The sequence below is a fragment of the Periplaneta americana genome, chromosome 10, assembly GCF_040183065.1.
Source record: "Periplaneta americana isolate PAMFEO1 chromosome 10, P.americana_PAMFEO1_priV1, whole genome shotgun sequence".
Classification (NCBI taxonomy): Eukaryota; Metazoa; Arthropoda; class Insecta; order Blattodea; family Blattidae; genus Periplaneta; species Periplaneta americana.
Window position 1 is genome coordinate 41,042,235 of NC_091126.1, and position 25,179 is coordinate 41,067,413.

The window sequence follows — 25,179 nt, forward strand, 5'->3', positions numbered from 1 at the left end:
AACCGGATTTTCAATTGCATTCCAGGGAATGTTAGCAGCAACAAACGCTCTGGTTAAATCAGCATAGAAATTGCTGCTGAGATTGGATGAAGTAGGCTGTGTTAGTAAAGTTTGTTGCAGTTGATTTTTCTGCTGAGCTTTAGCCTTATGAGCCGCTCCTTGCACATGCTGCTTTAGGTAGGTAGCACTTCTTTTCTTGCGAAATCTAAAAATGTAAAGTAAACTGAATTAAAATAAAATCCTAATTGTTGTATTGCCGTATTTCTATCACAAAGTTAGTGGGTTCGAACAATCAAAATTTTAATGACCTGCAAATACTTTAACTATCGGAATTTAAAAGGTTAAAGTGTAGTGGTCTTAAAAAGAATTATACCTCAGGATAGCTCAGTCAATGTATAAATATTATAGGCCTACTCATTAAAATTAATATAATTTATATATTTCAACTATTGTTACATACCTGTTTGCTACAAATCTTGCAGAATATTATTTTTCCATCATAAGTGAATTCTGAATATTCTGTTAGCCATTGCTGGATCAATGTAGATTTTGCACTTATATTTTTCGGCATTATCGCGTTAAACTTCACAGGAAAACGTCCTACCGCTCAAAACTTCTCAACACAAATAAGGTGAGGGAAAGAGCAACTGTTAACGAGCATTCAAATGAACCGTTGTTATTGAGATTCAATTGGACAAAAATACAAAGTTCCACTTATTGTTGCATTTCCTGGTAGTGTTAACACTAGGAGGGCCATTCTTTTAAATATTTTGTAACGGTTTACCCTACTAATTCGCAGTTTTACGACTTTTCATAAATATTTCAAAAACACTCTTTCTCCAAAAATTGTGATTTTATGACACTCTGAAGGGCAGTACAGCTAATCAGTTTCAGACCGAAAACAGCCTTTTTTATAGTATAGTATATCTCTGAATCGGTAGCAGCACATGTTGTGATTGTTGCCTGCTTCAAAACTAAGGTTGGTTCTTTGTCGGCATTTATGCCTCCAAACATGTTAAATTCGGTGAAATCTATTGCGAGTGTTGTGAGATTCAAAACATTTTGTTTCCTTTATCAATGGTTTCATGGCCGGTGTGAAGCAAACTTTCCACTTTTTAAATGCCTTAAATTTCGCAGTGAATGCATGTATAAATTATAAAAAGTAAGAGTAAAATGCGAAACTTTACAGTGAGTTAGGCATTTTTAGGCGAATATTAACAAATTAGGCTCTAATAACCGTTTTAGGGCATTTTAGGGCACTATAAAACTCTTTGAATACCTTTCAATTTCCATGAAACACAAATATTAATAATTATTTTTACTTTTCTCCTAAAGAAACAAAATAGGCATTTGCCTTAGAATCCGATGTCTGATTATCAGGCACTACATCTCCCTTGATGATTATGTGTTACAGGAAGGACAACTGTTGCATATATTATCCAGTCTGATTAGTGAACTATGTTACTAGTCAATAACATATATCAACATATGATTTATTATTTATTCCGTCAATATGGCTTAAGCAATGAATTACATATGAAAGAAAAACCATATGAAAGAAAACTATTGATGTATTACATCCTATTTTATCTTGATACTAACGAAATTAGTTATACACGCTTTTATGACTCCACATTTAATAATATTAGGTTTTAATTCTGTATATGTTTAATATTTTTATTGATTTTATTGTGATCATCACCTCATTGGCAACAATATTTTTGAGATATCCATACAAGGGGATCTACTTTATATAACTATGTAAATTCACATTGTTTTAAATTAAATTTGTTTTTAACATTTTGACAGGACATTTAATGTTGGTATGGATAATATTGTCACCATGTCATATTTTATTCTAGTCATGGCATTTTTAAATGTAAAACTTGCTTGTAATTGATTTTAGATGATACATATCTTGTACCTGGAGATGCCCCACTAGGGGCGAAAACGTTAGGACTCTCCGTCCTTTAAATCTGCTCCAAAAAAGAATTATCAAAATTTGTCTATATAAACCTTTTGATTACTCAACAAAATTAATTTTTCAGGAATTTGGCGTATCAAATCTAGAACAAATTTATAAACAAACATTGCTGATTTACTTCCATAAAAACCACAATAAATTTAAATTTGATCCTCATGAATACCAGACGAGACAAAACCACAGTTTCTTTCTAAATACTCCCAAATGCCACACAACTGCTGGATTAAAACAAAGCAGAAATTTTGGACCCAAAATATATAATACATTAATTAGAGCTTACCCTGAGCTAAGTACACTTAACACACATAGATTTAAGAAACAAATCAGATTAATTATTTAATTGTTTAAGCTAATTGAGTTAAAAATTGGTACTCTAATATTCATGTACTTTTGTATTTTCTATTTTATATAGACCCTGTTATTACATGCTGTATGTATTTTACCATTTATTAATGTGATTGTGCTCAATGAACTCTCATAATTTTGTGATATATTTTGTATAACTGATCTGAACTGCGCCCGAGCACGAGCTTCTGCTCTTTCGGGCTGCAATGCCTAATGTAGCTCAAGTGTATAGTATTAAAAAAAAAGAAAAAGATAAAATAGGATGTAATACATCAATAGTTTTCTTTCATATGTTTTTCTTTCATATTTAATTCATTGCTTAAGCCATATTGACGGAATAAATAATCAATCATATGTTGATATATGTTATTAACACGAGGCTTAGCTGAACATTTCCCAATATGAATTGTAAATTATGTTACTAGTCAGCGATGTATGCAATGGAGGGAAATGAAACTGGCCACCCTACCTCATTATATACTGGCGATTATCAGTCAATTATCTACTGCGAAATGTTCATTGCAAAAATGTCCATCATCATTAATGTCCAGAATAAAAAAATGTCCACAGTCATCAAATGTCCAATATCAAAATTGTCCACAGTCATATCAAAAATGTCCGGAGTTATTACATATATGGTATCATGAATGTCCAGAACAATATTTATCAAATTTAAATAAATTATTTAATAATAAAATGTAAGCTAAAATTAAATAAAGGGTGCGTCAGAAAGAACGGATGGATTTCAAACTATCGATACGCAACGAGGAGAGAGATATAGTGAAGGGGGACCACAACTGTTGGGTCAGCCATAGAATGCAGTTTCAGTTGAGAACATGGTGTTGGTCTGGTGTACAACGTGCTTTCATCGTAGAGACATTTTTGAAAAATGAAGAGTCTGTGATCGCCACTCAGGACTCATTTCGACATCGGATGTCACGCTAGGATTCCAACTCGGAATACAATTTTGCAGTGGGTGGCTTCATTTCGTATCACAGGTTCAACATTAAAGAAGAAATCACCTGGACGAAATTCTATTGCACTGAGATTGTCCGAGGCTACGGTAAGATCTCGCGCCCTGCGACTTCTTTCTTTAGGACCATTTGAAGGCGTAAGTTTGTAAACATCGATCACATACACTGGACGAACTGAAGACAGCGATTCGTGAAGAAATCGTGGCAATTGCACCAGCTATGACTGTGAAAGTGATGGCGAACATCAGAAAACGCCTCGATGCCTGTATTGAAAGCCAAGGACATCATATGGATGATGTTGTTTTCCATAAATAAACTGCATGTATTGGTGAATATGTTGATAACAATAAATTTTTGATTTGATGAATCTTTACAATTTTCTTGCCATGTGAAATCCATCTGTTCTTTCTGACGCACCCTGTATTATGTACCGGTAACTAATTCTATTTTCTAAATTTCTTCTGCACTGGGATCAGCATGCAGATTCATATAATGTAAAAGTGCCCGCAAATATTGTTTTACGTTACTATTGTCCTTATGTTGATTGTATCGGTATACACCCCTTCAATTCACTGTTGATTTGTAATACATTTCTTGTTTAGTGGGTGTCTTACGTTTATGTGACCATAGCGAATTTGAATTAAGCTATGATATTCTGTCTCTCATTCTGTTCTTGTACTATGTTTTCCATAAATCTCCAAATAGACCTCTTGACATGATAAATCACTTTTTGAAATCTAAAGCGGAGACCTTCCACTACATTATTTGTCATATGACCACCTTGTAACGTTCCTTTACTTGGATAATTAATGATGCTGTATCAACTACTGGGTTATTTAGCATCAATGGAATTGGTGATAGCGAGATGGTATTTTACAAAATGAGGCTCTCCAAACAGAATGTTGAATAATCGTCTCTGTACATAACATATATTGGACATTTTTACTTGTGGACATTTCTGTATATTGGACATTTTGATTTGTGGACATTTCTATATAATGGACATTTTGACTTGTGGACATTCTGTATATTGGAAATTTTGATTTGTGGACATTTCTATATAATGGCCATTTTGACTTGTGGACATTCTGTATATTGGACATTTTGACTTGTGGACATTCTGTATATTGGACATTTTGATTTGTGGACATTTCTATATAATGGTCATTTTGACTTGTGGACATTCTGTATATTGGACATTTTGATTTGTGGCCTTATTTTATTGGACATTTTAGTTGTGGACTTTTTTTTGTGAACTTTCTGTATATTGGACTTTGTGCTGTGAACGAATTGACCTGGAATAATCCTGACTGAGTTTCCTCATGAGTGATGCCTTATTGGTGTCACTTATGAGGTTCCAACCAGTCTTCAGTCTGCTGACTAAACATACAAAGTGAAAAAATAAGTGGGAAATGAGGCACACCCAAAGAGCCTGCAATGATAAGCACTGAGAAAACTCTACTGCAGAAAACTTTCCAGTCCCACTTTTCACGATGACGTAATTGACATATTTAGAGTGAAAAATCGGAGGATAAAACTTTTTATTGGGTATTTTAGGACGCTTTATAAACTGAATTGCTACTTTTAAAAGGAGGGAAAAAAAACCTGCCCAGGACATCCGCCCTTTTAAGACAAATTATAAAATATGTTGCATTTTAGCCATTTCTACTGGTTCTTTTTTGAAGTCCTTTTAACATAAAATTGATGCGTATATGGTAAGAGAACACATTTTAATAAAAAAAATGAATTGTGAAAAAAATGTGACTTTCACCCTTTTAACAAATAGCGGTTCAACTGCTATGGTAATCTAGAGTTCGAATTAAATGAAGGTGATATTGCCAGTGAAACGAATCCAGAGCCAATGCTGAAAGTTACACAGCATTTGCTCTTAGGCTGGTATTCATAGTCGACACTTTCGATTAAAGTGTCCTTTGGAAGACGCAAAGTATCACTTTTCCGTTGCACAGTCGACACTTTGGTGCAAAGAAACACTTTGGATGAAAGTGTACTTCCGACCACACTTTGAGCCGAAAGTGTCACTTTGTAGAAAAATGGCGGACGTCTTGGAAGTTGTCGAATTATTTATTAGAACGTACGGAAGAGATGGCACAATTAGTGGACAATGTACAAAAGCGCTACATTAGAGATAGGCTTAAAGACAATCACGTCGAATTTTATAATGATATAGAATTTAAAAAAACGGTTCCGATTTTATAAAGAAACTTATTGAGACTGCTTATATTTTCGATGACTGGTTAACAAAAACGAATAATAGAGGTTTGCCAGTGCCTCCAATAATACAGTTATTGACTGCATTAAAATTCTATGCTACAGATATGTACAATACATTAATAGTCTATATATATAATATTATAGTTCAGGTATTTCTGTAGTAACATTCGTGTATTTATAACTTCAATTTGATGAAGTGATATGTAGGTAGATATGCCTATATAACCTATATTTTATTACTGAAACGAATTTTTTAACTTAAATAATATTACACTAACTTCAATCTAATGTAGGCATAATTATCTTAAATTAGCATTGAGAGACCTCACATGCCTGCCTTCTAAGCAGATTCCATAATTATATTGGGTTTAAAATGATTTTTATTTCTGTTGACTACCTGTATTTTGAAATAAGATTTATCTTGATTAGTAGGTTATTTTATGACGCTTTATCAACAGCTTAGGTTATTTAGCGTCTGAATGAGATGAAGGTGATAATGCCGGTGAAATGAGTCCGGGGTCCAACACCGAAAGTTACCCAGCATTTGCTCATATTGGGTTGAGGGAAAACCCCGGAAAAAACCTCAACCAGATAACTTGCCCCGACCGGGAATCGAACCCGGGCCACCTGGTTTCGCGGCCAGACGTGCTAACCGTTACTCCACAGGTGTGGACATTTATCTTGATGTTGATATAATAATTACTGGTTTGATACCGGTAATATATATTTTCACGCTGGTAAGCAATACATCTACTGTCTCTAGTTCATGTGCAGTGATAACCTCACCATGAAAAGAGATCTCATATTATTAGGCCTATTTTGTTTTGCATTGTAGAAACATTTGGCATTCAAAATATTCCTGAAGAGCAGGCAATAATGGAAACGAGAGAAAATAGTATAGAATTTTGAAGTAAGAGGGAAAGGGTGCAATCCGTGTTCTGGAGTTTATCCAATAGTAGTAGTAATAATACTAATAATAATAATAATAATAATAATAATAATAATAATAGCAGTAGTAATGTGTTTATTTCATTCTTTTTTTACTTCTATTCACTATTCATGAAAAAGACAAAAATGAAAATAAAGGAAATAACACGATATATCAATAAAGCAGATACGTATATAACCTAACCTAACGATATAAATTTAATTTTATATATATATATATATATATATATATATATACCTACTCAGTCCAACTTAACCTAACTATAAACTAATTGAAGATATGTACAAAATCTAACCGAACTATATAAATCAGTGGAATGGATATTTACAAAATCTAACTTAGGGACATAAATCAATGAAAAAGATATGTACAAAACCTAATCTAACTATATAAATTAATGGGTCAGCTATGTACCGTACAAAACCTAACCTCATTTCACCAGCAGTATTACTAACTATTTAATAAAATGTTATATATCTGAACTGACTGAAATAATCAAAACTATCGGCAAAAAAACTATAAATTGAAATAAAATAACTTTAAATATATATTTTCTTTCTCGTGCGACCAATTAGGCTCCCAATTGAAATCACAAGCATTGTAATTTGTAGGTTATATGACATTAATTTGTTATTGTTTGTTCACTTGTTTTGAAAGGCATTGTGGGACTTCTGTTACCAACCAAATTGTAACTCTACACTTTGCTGGCATAAAGTGACACTTTGTGAAGTGCACTTCTTCAATCGTCTATGAATACCACTAATATGAAAGAGCCACTTTCGTCAAAAGTGTCACTTTGCAAAGTGGTGATATAAAGTGTCTACTATGAATACCAGCCTTAATGGTTTGGAGGAAAACCCCGGAAAAACCATCAACCATGTAACTTGTCCCAAACAGAATTTCAACCCAAGATTGCCACCAGACATTCTGGATTTTAACAGTGTGTCCTGTGTTCTGAATTGAGTTATGTTTTTCCCAGAAAGTAAAAACATTAGGAAAAATGCAATATTTAGCTCATTTCTATAAAATTAATTTTTTAATTCCTTATTCAATTTTTTAAACCTGTCCAACCTATGCTCAATGCTGTGATCACTTTATGGCACCTTCTATTGGGATCTATTGAAATAAAAACGATAGTACATACTATCGTATGTATTAGGTATTATACAGTGGGTCTAACTTTAGTCTTTACTCTCTTTGGAAGTTGATTTATTATTGATAGAATTTAAACACCGTATTATCGTTCATTTTTCCTGTAAAGATTCAGCTGTAATGTAACATTTTTTTTCCAGACTTTACCAATAACTCAAACGAAATTTCATAATCTAGCAAAAATATAACAAAATTTAAAGTTCAGACTTTATACAATTAGTGAAGTACATAAAATCAGTTGTATTGCAAATTTAATTAATTAAAATGTTTAGTCACTTAGTCACATTACGGTATGCAATATCACCACCTGTCCTGGATTCCTGATGAGAGAATCTGGCAACCCTGTTTGAACCCAGGCCCGTTCGTTTCACAGTCACACATGCTAACCATTACACCACAGCTAGGGTGACCAGATCAAAATGTTCAAAAGCAGGACATTTGAAGGAAAAAAGCAGGACATTTTTAAAAAGAGCCTGACAACAAATTCCTTTTCATTCACTGAGGACAATAAAAACAATAGGCAAACACAGTACCAAAGCTATCCATTATTATTAATCTTACAATTTCATTGTTCATACTTCTGTGAAGAGGACATGTCCTTCAGTAGCTTTGGGATTTTAAAGGAATAGGTATGAAATTCTTTACATGTAAAATACTTTAAATTATATTGTACTTTACTGCTTCTACTGATAGTCTGTTGCTTTCATCTGACCATTGGGTGTTAATTGGTGAAAATACCCTTTCAACATTGGCATTTTGCGCAATTAATGAAAAAAAAAAAAAAAGAATTGACATATATAGCAAAGTTTTGAAACATTTAACATTTACAACCTGCTCAAAAAGTGTACAGTAGTGGCACAAAAAAAAAAAAAAAAAAAAAAGGGACCGATGGAATAATCGAAGTCCCTGAAATGAGCCACTGCACATGCCACGCCCGCATTCACAAGATAGCGAGTAATCTATTGAAATTGTTGTAGTTTCAACTGCTGACGTAACAGCTATTAAAAAATAAGCTGGTAAAATTCATGTTCTGGAAATAATAAGTTAATTAAGTAGTAAAATATCGCTGCAATCGAAAAGTATTGGGAATAAATTTGAATAAGGAACAAAAAAAGTTTCCTTCCCAGGCAGGATTCGAACCACGAAAGTCTTAGTTACCAGTCTATCGTGCTGTCACTGTGCACAAGGCTCTGAAATCAGCTACAAGGGTCGGTCCGGTTTTTTTTTTTTTGCCACTACTGTACTCCAATGAAAATCTGAAAATCTATTGTTTCCAAGAAAAATTTCAGATCTTATCTTATATACGTACTGTATTTCAATATTTGGTACATTATGTTATTGAAAGGCAGAAAGCCGGACATTTTGGCTCTATCGTAAAAAACCGGCAGGACACTCACAAAATACTAAAAAAAAGCAGGACATGTCCAGTGAAATCCGGACGTCTGGTCACCCTAACCGCAGCGGTGGACAGGATCAAACTGAAGTATAAATGACAAGGTGAGATTAATCTTATATGCCTATGGTGCAAATGATACTGATTAATAATAATAATAATAATAATAATAATAATAATAATAATAATATTTGTTTAAGGCTTTTAAGGAACCTGGAGGTTCATTGCTGCCCTCACATAAGCCCGCCATCGGTCCCTATCCTAAGCAAGATTAATCCAGTCTCTACCATCATATCCCACCTACCTCAAATCCATTTTAATATTATCCTCCCATTTACGTCTTGACAACCTCAAAAGTCTTATTCCCTCCGGCCTCCCAACTAACACTCTGTATGCATTTCCGGATTCGCCCATATGTGCTACATGCCCTGCCCATCTCAAACGTCTGGATTTAATGTTCCTAATTATGTCAGATGAAGAATAAAATGCATGCAGTTCTGCATTGTATAACTTTCTCCATTCTCCTGTAACGTCATCCCTCTTAGCCCCAAATATTTTCCTAAGCACCTTATTCTCAAACACCCTTAACCTCTGTGCCTCTCTCAAAGTGAGAGTACAAGTTCCAAACCATACAGAAGAACCGGTAATGTAATTGTTTTATAAATTCTAACTTTCAGCTTTTTCGAGAGCAGACTGGATGATAAAAGCTTCTCAACCGAATAATAACATGCATTTCCCATATTTATTCTGCGTTTAATTTTCTCCTGAGTGCCATTTATATTTGTTACTGTTGCTCCAAGATATTTGAAATTTTCCACCTCTTTAAAGGATAAATTTCTAATTTTTATATTTCCATTTTGTACAATATTCTGGTCACGAGAAATAATAATAATAATAATAATAATGATAATAATAATAATAATACTTAAGAATATATTTATGATAATCACTTTCATATGTTAAATGTAAACTAAGTTTGTAAATACCTACCTGACTAGTTTCAGATTAATGGTAGTCATCTTCAGAACGAGTGAGGTCCTTGCTTTTTCCAGTTTCTTCAATTGTTGTACTGTATTGTATTTATTTTCATTCCATGGTATTCATACATTGCTTCACAGTAGAATGTGGAACATGTAAAAAAAAAAGTCTTAATAGTATTATAAAGTCTTAATTGTACAGAGGGTTTTTCCGACATCTGATAACGAAATTGAATGACGTCATGTGCGTCAGGAATCACACCGACAGCTGAATTGCGGTGAGAGGTGACAGACCAGTAGTGAATGATTTCATAATCAGAGTGCACGGTGTATCACAGTAGCAATGCCCAAGAAAATCGAGCCTTTTTTGGGAGGGGTACATAACAACTCTTTCCGATGCCAAGTACAGTTAAGTGAAAATCATAGGAGCCTGCAAAAAACGTGGTTTCGTTATTTCCAAGAAAGGCATCTTGTGTGTACCTAATAAGACTGGCAAAGCTCGGATGGGATTAATTCCAGAGTGAAAAAAGCAAGCAAATCCACTCTCCATCATAAATCGCCGCACCCCACGAGATGATACAAATTGATTCCATTCGAGCTTTACCAATCTTATCAAGTACACAGGAGATGCATTTCTTCAAAATAACGAAACCTCGTTTATTGCAGGCTTCTTTTATTTTCACTTAACTGTACTTGGCATTGGAAAGAGTCGTAATGTACAGCTCTCAAAAAGGCTCGATTTTATTGGGAATTTCTGCTGAGTCACCATGCACTCTGACTATGAGATCACTCACTGCTGGTCTGTCACCTCACGCCACAGTTCAGCTGTCGTGTGACTCCTGACGCACATGTCATTCAAATTTGTTATCAGAGATCAGAAACAAGCCTGTAGTCACAGTCTAGTTGAAATATATACATAAGATTTGTATAATATAGTCTACTAGTACAAAACAAAGGTTTAGTATCAATACTTAATACAAGAGAGAAATATTTATGAATTGTTGTCGAATGTCATAAATTCACCTACAGAATAGAAGGCATGTTTTGCTAGAGGGGGGGGGTTGTGTTAGGTAGTGTAGAGTCAAATTGTGTGTGTTTTTGTGTGTCTGTATATTTGGTACTGTTCTAGTGTGTTTAGTTTCTGATTTTCGAGTGGATATGTAGAATTTAAATGTTAAGCACAGGAACGCCATTTCGTTAACATTCACTAAAATTATTCGGATAACCTAGGAAATGAAAAAGAACAACTGCTGTGAGCAACAATAATGTGTAGGCCATCTGATTTCCACTTTTATGCACTATTTCGATCATAAAATAACCTAAGCCTATATTACTATTTTACTTACATGGCGAGCGAAAATATGAAAAAAATCATGTTAATTTATTTTTAATAGTTCCTTGGTGTGCTTAAAATTAAAATATTTTGAAGTAGACCTACTTCTTGCATTAAAATATATTGAAAATTAAATGTATTTTCATTTGATTTTATTTACGTAAACAATGATGCACACTGCGACCAACACAAAAAAATGACCTTTGTACACTATCCATGCTAAATTACACTAGTTTGGAGAGATTTATTAAATAAATTACCAAAGATTAATTTATATGATATGATATTATATCATATACATAGACTATATAATTTTTTTTCTCAACATATTCGGTCCTGCTGACCCTTCACTTTTTGTCCAAGATTAATTTATAAACATGTCTGAAGGATTGGTATTTCTGTACTATTGCATATCCAGGTTAAGGTACAAAAGTAGGCTATTTACATCCTTAGTTTCTAGTCAAGTCATATGTTTGGTAAACATAACAAAAGTGCTGGCGCCAATTTCACACCAAATATAATGGTCGAAATTTGCTGTGAAATTGGGGGCTGGCAAAAAGGTACGGCAATCTGTGATAGGTTAGGTTAGGTTAGGTTAGTCAAGGCTTTTCATAAGCCTTGCATGTACGAATCTCGGACAAGTTTGGTTAGGTTACGTTAATTTAGGCTATTTGGTATCCCTTGCATATACAGTAACAATCAGTGACAGGTTAGGATAATTTAGATTTTTGGTATGCCTTGCATATACTCTTGCTGTCCACATTTCTTTGGCAACACTATTGTAAAGATTTTACAAAGAATTATCCTTGCACAAATGACAGATGCTCCCTGGAGCAAATGATCGTATTTTAATTATTTGGATAAAATAGCAATAAAATTAAGAAACATTTTGAAAAAATTACTGTTCCACCAAAATGTATGCTCCCTGGAAAACATCATATATTAAGAGCAATTCCATGTGTGACCGACTGTTATTTATAGTACATTTTGACAGTAAAATGTTTGTCTAAATTGTGTAATAGGTTGAAATTAGAATGTGTTAACACAATACAGTATGATCTGATAGAAGAAAGTGTACAATTAAGATATAATTATACAAAAACAAACGACTTTCACAGTAAAATATGTTTAGTGTTAGACAACTCTAGCTGACTTATTACCAGCAGTTTTAAACAACACGATATTTGTTAATATAAATGCCATTTTCAGCACTTAATTACTTACTGGCTTTTAAGGAACCCGGAGGTTCATTGCCGCCCTCACATAAGCCCGCCATTGGTCCCTATCCTGAGGAAGATTAATCCAGTCTCTATCATCATATCCCACCTCCCTCAAATCCATTTTAATATTATCTTCCCACCTACGTCTCGGCCTCCCCAAAGGTCTTTTTCCCTCCGGCCTCCCAACTAACACTCTATATGCATTTCTGGATTCGCCCATACATGCTACATGTCCTGCCCATCTCAAACGTCTGGATTTTATGTTCCTAATTATGTCAGGTGAAGAATACAATGCGTGCAGCTTTTTCTGCATTGTGTAACTTTCTCCATTCTCCTGTAACTTCATCCTTCTTAGCCCCAAATATTTTCCTAAGAACCTTATTCTCAAACACCCTTAATCTCTGTTCCTCTCTCAAAGTGAGTGTCCAAGTTTCACAACCATCTAACAACCAGTAATATAACTGTTTTATAAATTCTAACTTTCAGATTTTTTGACAGAAGACTAGATGACAAAAGCTTCTCAACCGAATAATAACACGCATTTCCCATATTTATTCTGCGTTTAATTTCCTACCAAGTGTCATTTATATTTGTTACTGTTGCTCCAAGATATTTGAATTTTTCCACCTCTTCGAAAGATAAATCTCCAATTTTTATAGTTCCATTTCGTACAATATTCTGGTCACGAGACATAATCATTTTCTGGTTATGTGTCATTCCGTCTGGAGAAGTCCACGTATATTTATGTATATCCTTATGGGGGAATGTTGTACTCTTGACAATTAAATTTTTTGATGTGGCAAAGTTGACTAACCTAACTCCATTGTCATTACTATTTACGTGCAGGCTCTCTTTTCCAATTGTTGGTTTAAAAATATCCTCCTGTCCTACTTTAGCATTGAAATCCCCCAATAAAACTTTCATGTGATATCTAGGTATCTGATCAAAAGAGTGTTCCAATTCCTCATAGAAGCTATCCTTTATATGGTCGTCTTTCTCTTCTATAGGGGCGTGAGCATTTATAACTATATCGCACCATCTACCCTTAAGTACTAAATACGATAACCTGTCACTGATAAATTCGACCTTTTTTACTGCTGATTTTATTCTTTTATGTACAAAGAATCCTGTTCCTAATCGGTGATTATCGTTTCCTTCCCCATAATACAGTAAGTAATCGCCTATTTGTGATATGCCATTCCCATCTAACCTAACCTCTTGTACTCCCACAAAGTCTATTCTATATCTAGCTAGTTTCTTTTGCTTCTAATGTTACCCCACCTGTTCTATAAAGACTAGTTACGTTCCATGTACCAAATCTTATAACCTTTTTCCTTTGCTGTGGTCGTGCCGGAGAATCAGTCCCATTCCGAGGCTTACTGTTAGGTTTCGTAACAAGCTGTCCCTTATCAGCTGTCCACGACTGCTTATTCAATATATTCGCAGCTACCCTCCATATCTGGAGGCCGTCTCCTCTATCCGCAACCTGAGGACGCGCCATGCCGTAGTGATAGGGACCCACAATATATGGGGCGTGATGTTAAATAGTGACACATAGTGATACAGCACTATGTTAACTAAAAAAAAAAATTAATTTACAAGAAGAAAACAATTCTTTTATCAGCTTACTTCAAACATTAAAATAGTATTTGTCTCATATGCTGAAGGTGGTGGCTGCTGTTAACTCAAGTCAACCATTTTTCACCTGTTAGTTTGTCATAAAATTCCTATTTTTTTAACTACCGGTACTTAAAAATGGACGCTGTGGCAGTTCTAATGCTTCCACGCAATGCGAATGCTAAGATGACCAAAGACTAAGATGCTATGTTCTTCTCAAAGAATACACAATATCTCATACTGTGCCGTGCTTCTTCCCTGCACACTGTCTTAAAGAATTTAGGTTTCATGTATAAAAAAAAATCAATGGTCGTAAGGTATTAATGGAGAGAAATTATCGTGTACACACTATGTACCATATTCGCATACGTTTATTATTATTATTATTATTATTATTATATTAGACTGGTCAAAGACTACCGTATGATACAAATTTATGAGTTTACAATTTCGTGTCAGTTGCTTAGTTCCAACACGGCAGACAGGTGGTGCAAAGAGCCGCACCGAATACCACACAACTTCACAACGCCGTTCCCTTTCCGTGTGTGCGAGAAAGAACTGTCAATACCTTTCTAGTTTTGTATAGACTGTAATACACTATCTTCCGAGATATCTTCTTACTTCTGTGGAGTATTCAGTGTGGAGCTGTTTTTCTGTCTGAGCTCATTGACCTTTTCTTATTGGTTGTGTTTATCTCTGCAGTGGTTTATGCATGCTGGGGCATCACCCCAATTTCTACACATCTAACCCAGACATTTAATGACCAATGGATCCATCGAGAAAGTCCAGTAGCATGGTTTCCCCAATAACCCGACCTTAATCCTCTGGATTTTTGGCTATGGGGATACTTAAAGATCTTAGTGTGTACTACTCTCATCAACAATGTATAAGTCACTCCATGTCAAATCAACACACTGATTCTGACAGACGTTCTGAGATTTTGATGAAACTAGCTATACAAAGTGACCTTACATAATTATGAATGTAAATCGTAAGAAAAAAAAATGTCCTGCGTTCAAAAGTTATTATTAATTTTGATAAAAAATTGCCACATCCTGAAGCTGTTACTATTTTATCTGGAACCAGATAAGATAAAGGCCTGGAAAATGTCTCATTTTAAAGCTTCTTTAATAGACTTTAATTTCTTATGTAACATGACAGGGGTTACAACATAAAATTTTTCTCTAAAATTCAAATTTTGCAGAAAACGGTATTTTTGAAATTTTGAAAAAATCACAAACTGATTCACACTATCATCTTACACTCCATAAAGTTCTATTTTGGGATTATAATGGGATCAGGTGATAAAAGGAGTATAAATTTCACACTTAAGGAAAATTAGCCAGTATAACCTACCGTATCTAGTCTTTGACAAAAGTATAGCATTTAGACAACTCAAGCGGACTTATTACCAGCAGATTTAAACGATATGATATTGGTTAAAATAAATGATATTTTTAGTACATGTTAACTAAAAAAATTAAAATAAAAAGAAGAAAAAACATTTCTTTTATCAGCTTACCCCAGAACATTAACATATTTGTCCAACATCCTGGATGCAGTGGCTGCTGCTAACTGAAGTTTATCGATCTTCTATTTAGTGCAGGAAATGCTTCATGGCCTTAGCAATATTTTTCTTTTCATCTTCACATAGAACGTAAGCATGACAAGTTAGTGTGTAATGATTCACTTTGCAAATTATATCAGTAGAAGTATCCAGAACACATCAGGCATTGAGGGCAAATTAAAAGAATGAAAAAGTCCTCATGAGTGAAGAACTGTAGCTTTCACTTTATTTTCTTCTTCATTTTGCCCTAAAACATAGCTCAACCACCATGTCTAAGCTCTCTCCATGAGGGAGGACTGGATAATTAAATGATAATGTGGCAAAGGTAAACAAATTACTATAAACTTTTATTCCACACCTTCAGAGAATGAAAACATGGAGCTTTTGCGTTCTGGAATTGCCATAATCTTATTGAATTTTAGTGCTAGTTGTTGTCCATTTCCTATTACATTGCAAATTTTGTAATAATTTTTGGCATTGTGCTAGTTGTTGTCCATTTCCTATTACATTGCAAATTTTGAAATAATTATTGGCATTATTGATATCCATAAAGGCCCTCAGCAGTTTGAAAATTACATTTAGTAGGATAACTCGATTACTTCTCTGTTCAACTTTTTTTAGTAGGTTATTTTACGATGCTTTATCAACAGTTTATGTTATTTAGCATCTAAATGAGATGAAGGTGATAATGCCGGTAAAATGAGTCTGGGGTCCAACACCGAAAGTTACCCAGCATTTGCTCATATTGGGTTGAGGGAAAACCCCGGAAAAATCCTCAACCAGGTAACTTGCCCCAACTGGGAATCGAACCCGGGCCACCTGGTTTCATGGCTAGACGCACTAACCGTTACTCCACAGGTGTAGACTTCTCTGTTCAAGTTTGAAGAGTTTAAGTAACGTATTCTAAAATTTGTTTAGCATTTTATTTTTGATACTCCTGGCAGCACTGAGTCCATAACCATAACTCAGTTTGGAAAGAGAGCTGCCGCGATAGAACACATGTTACTTTGCAAGATCATAATTATTATATTTAATTTGGCTAACTAGTATGCGTTATTGTTAACTTCGAAAAGTATATAAGAAAATGAGTTTATTAAAATGATTGAACAATGGTGAGGTTAAGGCAAAGACAGTGACTGTTAATGAAAAAGCATGAAAGAGTTTGAAGTTGGGTATTATGAAAAAATTAGGGAAGTGTAGGAAAGGAGCATTACAAAGAAAATCTTTGAACACAAAAACTCAATTTCTCATTAAAAAAACTGAATCTATTAAAATATCAGCTGCAAAGAAAACATTAGAAGAGGAAATAGATAAAATGAATGAAGAAGTATATGAAATAACAATAAGGGTTTTACGGATTGCTTATAAACTAGCATAAAATCAACAGACTCTTTTCTGATTTTTCTACAGATATTGAAGTTCAGAAACTAAATGGCTTGAACATGGGTAAGGTGTTACTATCAAAGCTTATCTGTGTAAATATTCTGGATCACATCAGTAAAGAAATGAGAAACAAAACTTCTCACCACATTTTGATAAATAATGTTAAGATAAACTTGCTAGTTGATGAATCAACAACAGTGACTAACTAAAACAACAGTGTTAGTACTCATTTTAAAACGTGCCATATCAGTTGATTCTCCGGTAGACATGTTCTTTTGGGACCTGGTAGAATTACAAAGCACTTCAAAACTTCAATTAAAGAGGCTATTTTGTTCAATTTAGCACATCATGGACTTGTGAGAATTATCTGACCTTGTGAGGTCTGCTTGTGATGGGGCCTCAGTTATGGTGGTGTTGCCAAACAATTGAAAGATATGTTGCCCAACTTAGTGATTTGGTATTGTGCTAATCATACACTTGAATTAGCAATTCATGATACTAGGGAAGAAGTTGCAGGTGTTGTTAACTTTCATTTCTTCTTTGACAAACTCTATTCAGCCTTTAGAATGTCCCACAAAAATGCTATAGGCTACAACTCACAAGGAGAGGACACGCTCTGTATATCACCAAATGGAATAAGATTGTGTGAGATGAAAGTACAAGACGTACTGTTTAAAGTCATACCTGATATGGGTGGCCAATGACCCCTCGTTTTGGAAATATTGGCTATTGTTTGTGACATACTTCCGTTAGGTGCTCAATAGGGAAGCATTAGCCTGTGTAATAGCGTAGCCCATATGGTTGGATGCTGAGTTGTTATCCAGGCAACCTGAGTTCGAATCTTAACTGGTTCTATATTTTTTTCTTTTAATAATGATTAATATTGTGATCACAGTTATCTATTTACATACCTATATCATATTTCTCAATGTATTGAATCCTTCATCATATTTTAAACAAATTACTAATTAACTAACATTGTATTGTAAAGGATAAACAATGAAATACTGCTCACGTAGGAAGGTAAGATGTGTCACTGGCGTCTGTTCTATTTCTGTAGCAGCTATTCCACTTCATTTTGTACCCAATTCATTAAGATGTCATAAAAACACACAAAACATATATATTTCCTGCACCATGCACAGCAAATGAAAGAAGGTTGTCCACAGTCACACACATTTTTCCGCACTTCTGTTGCGAAACAGATATCCTTCACAGAGGCGATTTCTCAGGGCATGCTATGCTTGCTGCGCAAGCCCAATATTTTTGTAGAATGTGTATTTCTCAAAATGGCGTTACGTACATTAAAATTTATTTTGATTTTTGGAATACTATATAGGCGTAATACCATCCGCAGGTTGCAACCGCAAGTATCGCAACGCTTGCTCGTTTCTCGGAGCTACAGGAAAGACGTAGAAATAGCGAGAATATGATGCATGCACAAGTGCCTTCCTCCTTGGTCCGTCCTAGGCGCACATGCTTCTGTTATATGTTGTTTGAAGTTCTGGTCCGAGAGCTACACCAATAACACAGAGCAGTATTGGCAGCGGGAATGTGCTGTGATTTGCGAGTGCAATGTAATTGTATGAGCAGAATGCATGTGTTAGCTGCTGCATGTATTATTAATTCTTAAACATTAATTTGAAGTATTGCAATGAGTTCGGAATTGTGTGTCATTGAAACCTTATTATTAAATCCATTTTCCCGAAGGACTATTCAAGAGAAGACATACATTATAGAGAATATGTGCGCTAGTTCAGTGCAGCTCAATACAACAATATGCATTGGTTGGCAGGGTCGAAAAAACCAAATAAACTGTTTTGTTGGCCATGTTTGTTATATTTTATCGAACTTCTACATCTAATAAGCGAATATGATCCATGACTCATAATGATTTCATAATTATAAAATAAATTATTTATGTGGGTCAGATTATTTTTATTAATTATGAATTATTATATCCTCCGATCTTCCTCTATGAATAAAAGAGCAAGCCTAACTTTCGTGACTAGCATTCGCCCCTGATCCTTCACATTCACAAACATGTCTCGTTCGTTTATCAATTTTGATGCATACCACGCATATTTCAACATGGCTTTGAATATAGGAACTGACAACTGAAAGTGAATTAAAATAATAATAATAATAATAATAGGCCTAATAATAATAATAATAATAATAATAATAATAATAATAATAATAATAATAATAATATCAAGCTTTAAAAAATGAGAAGACATTAGGAATCGAACTCGGGTTGCCCTGGATGACAACTCAGCATCCAACCACATGAGCTACGCCCTTATACAGTCTAATGCTTCCCTATTAGGCACCTAACGGAAGTATGTCATAAACATTAGCCAATATTTCCCAAACGAGGGGTCATTGGCCACCCATACCAGGTATGACTTTAAACAGTGTGTCTTGTACTTTCATGTCACAAAATCTGATTTAATTCGGTGATATACAGAGTGTGTCCTCTCCTTGTTAGTGTGCAGCATCCTTACATGAAAGACTTTGCAAAATAAGCAAAATTTTTACTATTAGGTGAATTGCCTCAAGTTTGAGAAAAGTTAAATCTGTTTTGGAAAGCTACAAAGATCTAGTAATTACAGCATTTCAAAGAAGCTTCAGTTGATTCTACAAGAGATATAAGGGAACAACAAAATATTCTATCCTCCATAAAACTGTAGAATCTTGAGACTTTAAATTAAGTTTGAGAATAATGTCGGATGCTCTTAATGAGCTTTCGGACTTATCCTTGACCCTCCAGAAAAGGCAAATCACTCTCTCAGATGGTGTCAGAGATATACAGCGCTGTATAAGAGTTCTAGAATCCATGATATCTCCAGGTCCCTATGAAGAAGAAAGTAGGTCAACTGCAGAAATGAAAGTTCTTATTTTTCGACACTGATAAATTTCAACATCAGAATGCAAAAAAATATTCAGCACAATGAATGAAGTAATATCACAGTCTAGTATATACAGTCACGAAGCTTAATACTTGCTAAATATGCAAATGTAAACAGTTGAAATATGCATCTATAGATAGTTGCTCACCACCAGGATCGCTACTATCGCCTCATCACAGACTCTTTCCCTAGCAGACCATAAAATGTATTGTACTTTCGATATCGTGTTCTTTTGAAAAAATTAACACCTTCCTTCCACTATTTAAATATGAAATACATAAGGTTTATATATTATTTTCATAAAATATATATTATATTCTATAAACTCACCTTCCTGGATCTTTCGGAAGGATAACTTCAACCTATTTTTCTTACAATTTATAGTACTACAAACGTCTCCTTGCCCCATATTATTTTTCAAATTAACTTATTGTATTTTAGCCATTTACAGTTATTACAACCAATAACGAACTTTTCACAAAAATGCGAAATATGGTACAATCAATGCTTTTTCGATCTAGACCAGGCCGTAATGTTTGTTCGGGTTTTCTATTTCAGTGTATGGAGCTCAGTGAAATATTATAACTTTATTGCTTATCAGTGCTAAGCTTTATTTAGTGTAATGTGTTATAAGTTCCGTTTACTTCTTGTTGCATAATATGTTGCAGAAATAATTACAAAACTGTGTTATTTTAATGTGAAGAGAATTTTACATGTTAACATAATCTGTTTGCGTCAACATTTCAAGTTTAGAATGGAAGCTATTTTGAGGTTTAATAAAAAAAGAATTTATATTGAGATTTCAATTTAGCACATCTACCTTCCTTAAATTTTCATATGAATGGCAAGGCATTGGAGATCACTAAATTTAGACAGACAGGGGCAGCTGGTACAGTAAACATAACCTATAATTTCAACATATCTAAATATCCGTGCAGTGCAATTTAAAATTATTGAATCATGCATAAATGAATGTACAAGAATTTCGCAATATTTAATCGAAATAAAGGCAGGTATTACACATACGAACGTAATTTTCACACCATAAATAATATTACATCTTAACTCGCAAGTAAATTATGTCTGAAGTGTCTCATAATCATTGTTTTAAATTTTATTAATGGAATTACACTAGATTTTAGAGAAACATATGTTACTGTTTATGTATTCCAACTAATTTATATGGTTGAAACGCCACCCTTCGTGATCGGGTTAAGCGAGTGACATGGTCTGCCTTACGGCCTGAATTAGATCACGATGGCTGTGGTTCCTAGTACTCAAAGCGCTCCAAGCAGCTAGCAACTATCGCGAAATTTGCAAAAAATCACCCCAAGCTTCGTGACTGTATATAGTAGACTGTGGTAATATCAAAGAAGAGAAATGGCTGTAAGGTGAATTCAATTTAAGATTTTTTCCAACTACAGCATTGGGTGAAGGTTAGCCACTTATGTCCCAGCCACTATAGGAACTTGATTAAATATCTTGAAAATGCCTTGGATTTATTTTTATTTATATTTTTTATTTTTTTTTTTATCGCAAATCTCAATAATTTATTGGTTCAAACTTGCACTTACGTCTGGTGCCTTGGACTTATAGTATTGATTAGTAGAAATTGACGTAATCACTGAGAGAGCTGCAAGTCCACTCAACCAGCCCTAAATATGTACCTTACTTATATACGAAAATCGTCGTGCGTGAATGAAGAATACGGGCATATTTCGTTAATGTAACAGTGGGTTTCAGTGTCGCCAACATAGTAATAGTAATAATATCTAACTTAACCTAACCTTTCTCATAATACTACATACCTAATCAAACCTAACCTAACATCCTGTCACATAATACACACCTAACGTAACCTAACCTAACCTGTCACACAATACTACACACCTGTAGTAACATTCCTCACGTTTGGTATCATTTCGTTTGCATGTATTACCGACCCTGCTACTCGTGTTGGTAGCCATCTAGTGGAAGTGGATTGTAATTGCAGGAAGAAAATATGGCGACTTTCATAATATGCTAATTACATTTAGTTCGTTCAGTGTATGTTTTGTGATATATTAAATGTGTTAATGTAGTAATAATTCCATATACTGTATATAGTACAATAAGAAGTGATAAAAGTATTGAAAATTGGTTTATAGTGCATCAATTACTAATAATCAATACTATAAATCCAAGGCATTTTCAAGGTATTTTAGCAAGTTTCTACAGTGGTTGGGCCATATGTAACCTTTACTGATATCTCAACTAACCCACTAACCTTGTCACAGACCTTGGGATATCTAAGTGTACAGAATACCATCTGTCCGGCAAAAGGAGGACATTTCCTCTTTTTTAATCATTTTATCCCGTCCGGCAGACATTAAAAAAAAAATTTGAAATGTCCGGCATGTCGCATTTCAACTAGAATTAATTATGAATATTGAATAATGTGCGATATTATGTATAGAATATCTAAATAAATGGTGAAAACCTATGAAAGAATTTAACTGTTTTCAATAGTTGAAGCTGGAGCACATAAAAAAAACATAAAATATGATGACCTGTTCACAGGCATTGAATTCTTACACTTAAAATATGTCACTATTCATGATTCTAAGTTATTTTATCAATTTTATTCTTCAATGAACAAAGATATGCCAATCAAGTTAATTTGGACAAAGATTTAAGGTTAGATAAACAAAGGTGCAAATTCTTCAATTCCAATAGTTCTGCGAGTACTGAAACTTTCTCAGAACTCCTAAAAATAGGCCTATGTCAATTCTCCTTCTCTATCCCAAGTCACAATGGAAGTGCTGAGAGAGTATTTTCCCTAATATCTGCTCAATGGACAAAAGAATGAAATCACATGCTAACGGAGACAGTCAGAGGTATCATCATTGTGAAATATCATTTCAACATGTCCTATGAACAGTTCCATAGTTATTTGGTACAAGATAGAAGTTTGTCTCTTCAGGCTCTTGTGCACAAAGTGGGCACCACCGATAAGTCGAGTTCATATGTAATACTGATCTAGAAAATAGTGAGAAAACTAAGATGAGTCATTGTTTTTATCTTTAATTTTGTTGATACCAATTTTTAGAAAGTTCTCCTTTTTTCAGCAATGTCCTCTTATTTTAGATTCCATGTCCTCCTATTGAATTTTTTCTCATGGTAACCCTATCTAAGTGCAGTCACTTTCGTGTAACGAATCTTGGAAATTACCTCAAAATCATATTCGTCATACTATATAGGCTATGCAGACAAGTTTGGACTTTCAGTGGAAAACCTGAATAAATTATTTTATAGGAAAATATAAGGCTCTTAAAATGTAACGTTAGTCACATTGTAACATTGGTCACACTGCAAAATACGAGCTGATAATCTGAATTCTGTATCACATATGAAGGGTTCAGAAGCATAGTCAGCCAAGCGCCATTTACTAAAACCGTAGAAAACAAGGGTTAAAATGAAGTTATCACCATAATTCAATGGAAACATATAGCAAGTAATATAGAAGTATACACATTCAAACTAGGCCCTAAATGATGTCAATCTTCATTAAACTATGGTATTCACTTAACTTTAACCCTTGTTTTCTCCGTTTTTAATAAATGGCGCTTGGCCCACTATGACTCTGAACCCTTCAATGTAATGGTAGTTTTGAGAAAAATACCGTGACTTAATGTAACTTAGGTATCCCCTCATTGTTCGCCCCCTCATTTAACCCATCCCATCTAACCCATGAAGGAACTTAAACTCTATCGAAGATTGGCCTAATTTACTGGCCAAACCTTTAGCGTAACTGGTGACCTCACATAACCTCATACTGCTATGACAAAACTTACATTATAAAGCTATATTCATCAATTGGTTCAGTACATCAATATTCACTATAACATTGCCATTAGCTATATCTTTAATTTTACTGTCTTCCTGCAAATGCTGCAACTTCTTTTTACTTGGAAAATCCGTAATATCACCATTACCATTTTTGATGATGACCCAAATAGTGAAACATTGTTTATTACCTTTTGTAGAATTACCTGTTAAAACAGCTGTTTTTGTATATTTATCGACTTTAAACTTGTTCTTGAAATTAAACTTTCGAGGAGGCATTTTAAACACTTAAAATCTAGAAACTCGATCACAGGCTCAGATTTGTTTGCAAAAAATCTGAATAATAAATCGACCAGTGTTACCAACACATAAGTTGTATCCCCGTCAGTCTAATGCCTGGAAATCCGTCAAAATAAAAAAGACTCACTCAATATATCTATATACAAATGAAAAGCAAATTTTAACACAATTTACTCACCAATCTTGATTAAAATAATTCGTTAATCTCTGACTTGATTACAAGGAAATCTGTAATAGGGGATTCTTTAACATGGTACGGCACAGGCAGAGCTGTTCAAATAAAAAGTAAAATCCCCCCAAAATTAAACAATTAAAATGACAGCAGCTAAAAAAGTCAAAAGACGATGTAAGTCGTAAATTCCGCCAGAAAATCCGTCACCCGTCAAAGCCATTCTTTTCCCGTCCGCTACGTTGAATTTCAGTCAGTTTTGACGGTATTTCCGTCCAGTTGGCAGCACTGAAATCGACTAGTGGATGGTCTAATGATCGATAAACGTAATAAATCGACTAGTGGGTGACGAAATTATCGATAAATACCCAAGCGATATATCGAAACAGTTGTACCAATGGCTGAATATAAATTTATGAAAGAAAATTCCCTACATCATTAACAATTAATTTCTTTCCGCCACAAGAAGCATTCTGTCAAAAAAAAAAGGGGGGGGGTTGACTGCCAACAGAGATCTTTAAAGTAAGATCATAACAGCACTTAAAATAAGGGCCATTTCATAAGTCATAGCAACTATGTTATATCTTCCAAATAAACGAAAATGTGGTTGCCTAGTTGAAAATCTGTTGTACACTGTACGGGATGCCAACGCCAGATTGCGTCTGTGTGCATTGGTGGCTAGTTGACAGCACATGCAGAAGTTAGTATGCTAGAATCTCTACTTTAAGATGGATGTAAGTACAGTTGAACAGCGGTCATACGTGAAAATTGCAATTCTTCGTGACAGAAATTCTCGTCAGTGTCATTCTGAGCTACATGAATCACTGGGTGATAGAACGTTGCCTTA

General features: G+C 34.3%; 1 long non-coding RNA gene across 2 annotated transcripts in view; it reads right to left on the bottom strand.

Annotated features, from left to right (window-relative positions):
- Positions 1-24,204, bottom strand: part of LOC138707606 (uncharacterized) — a 28,053-nt gene extending 3,849 nt beyond the window's left edge. The window contains exons 1-2 of one of the 2 annotated variants that reach the window (XR_011334290.1): positions 24,070-24,204; positions 10,020-10,139 (exon numbers count right to left, since the gene is read on the bottom strand). This is a non-coding gene — a long non-coding RNA (uncharacterized lncRNA). Of the gene's footprint in view, positions 1-10,019; positions 10,140-24,054 lie in introns of both variants that reach the window. The other variant, XR_011334289.1, reaches the window with a different exon arrangement.
- Between the last annotated feature and the right edge of the window lie 975 nt (positions 24,205-25,179).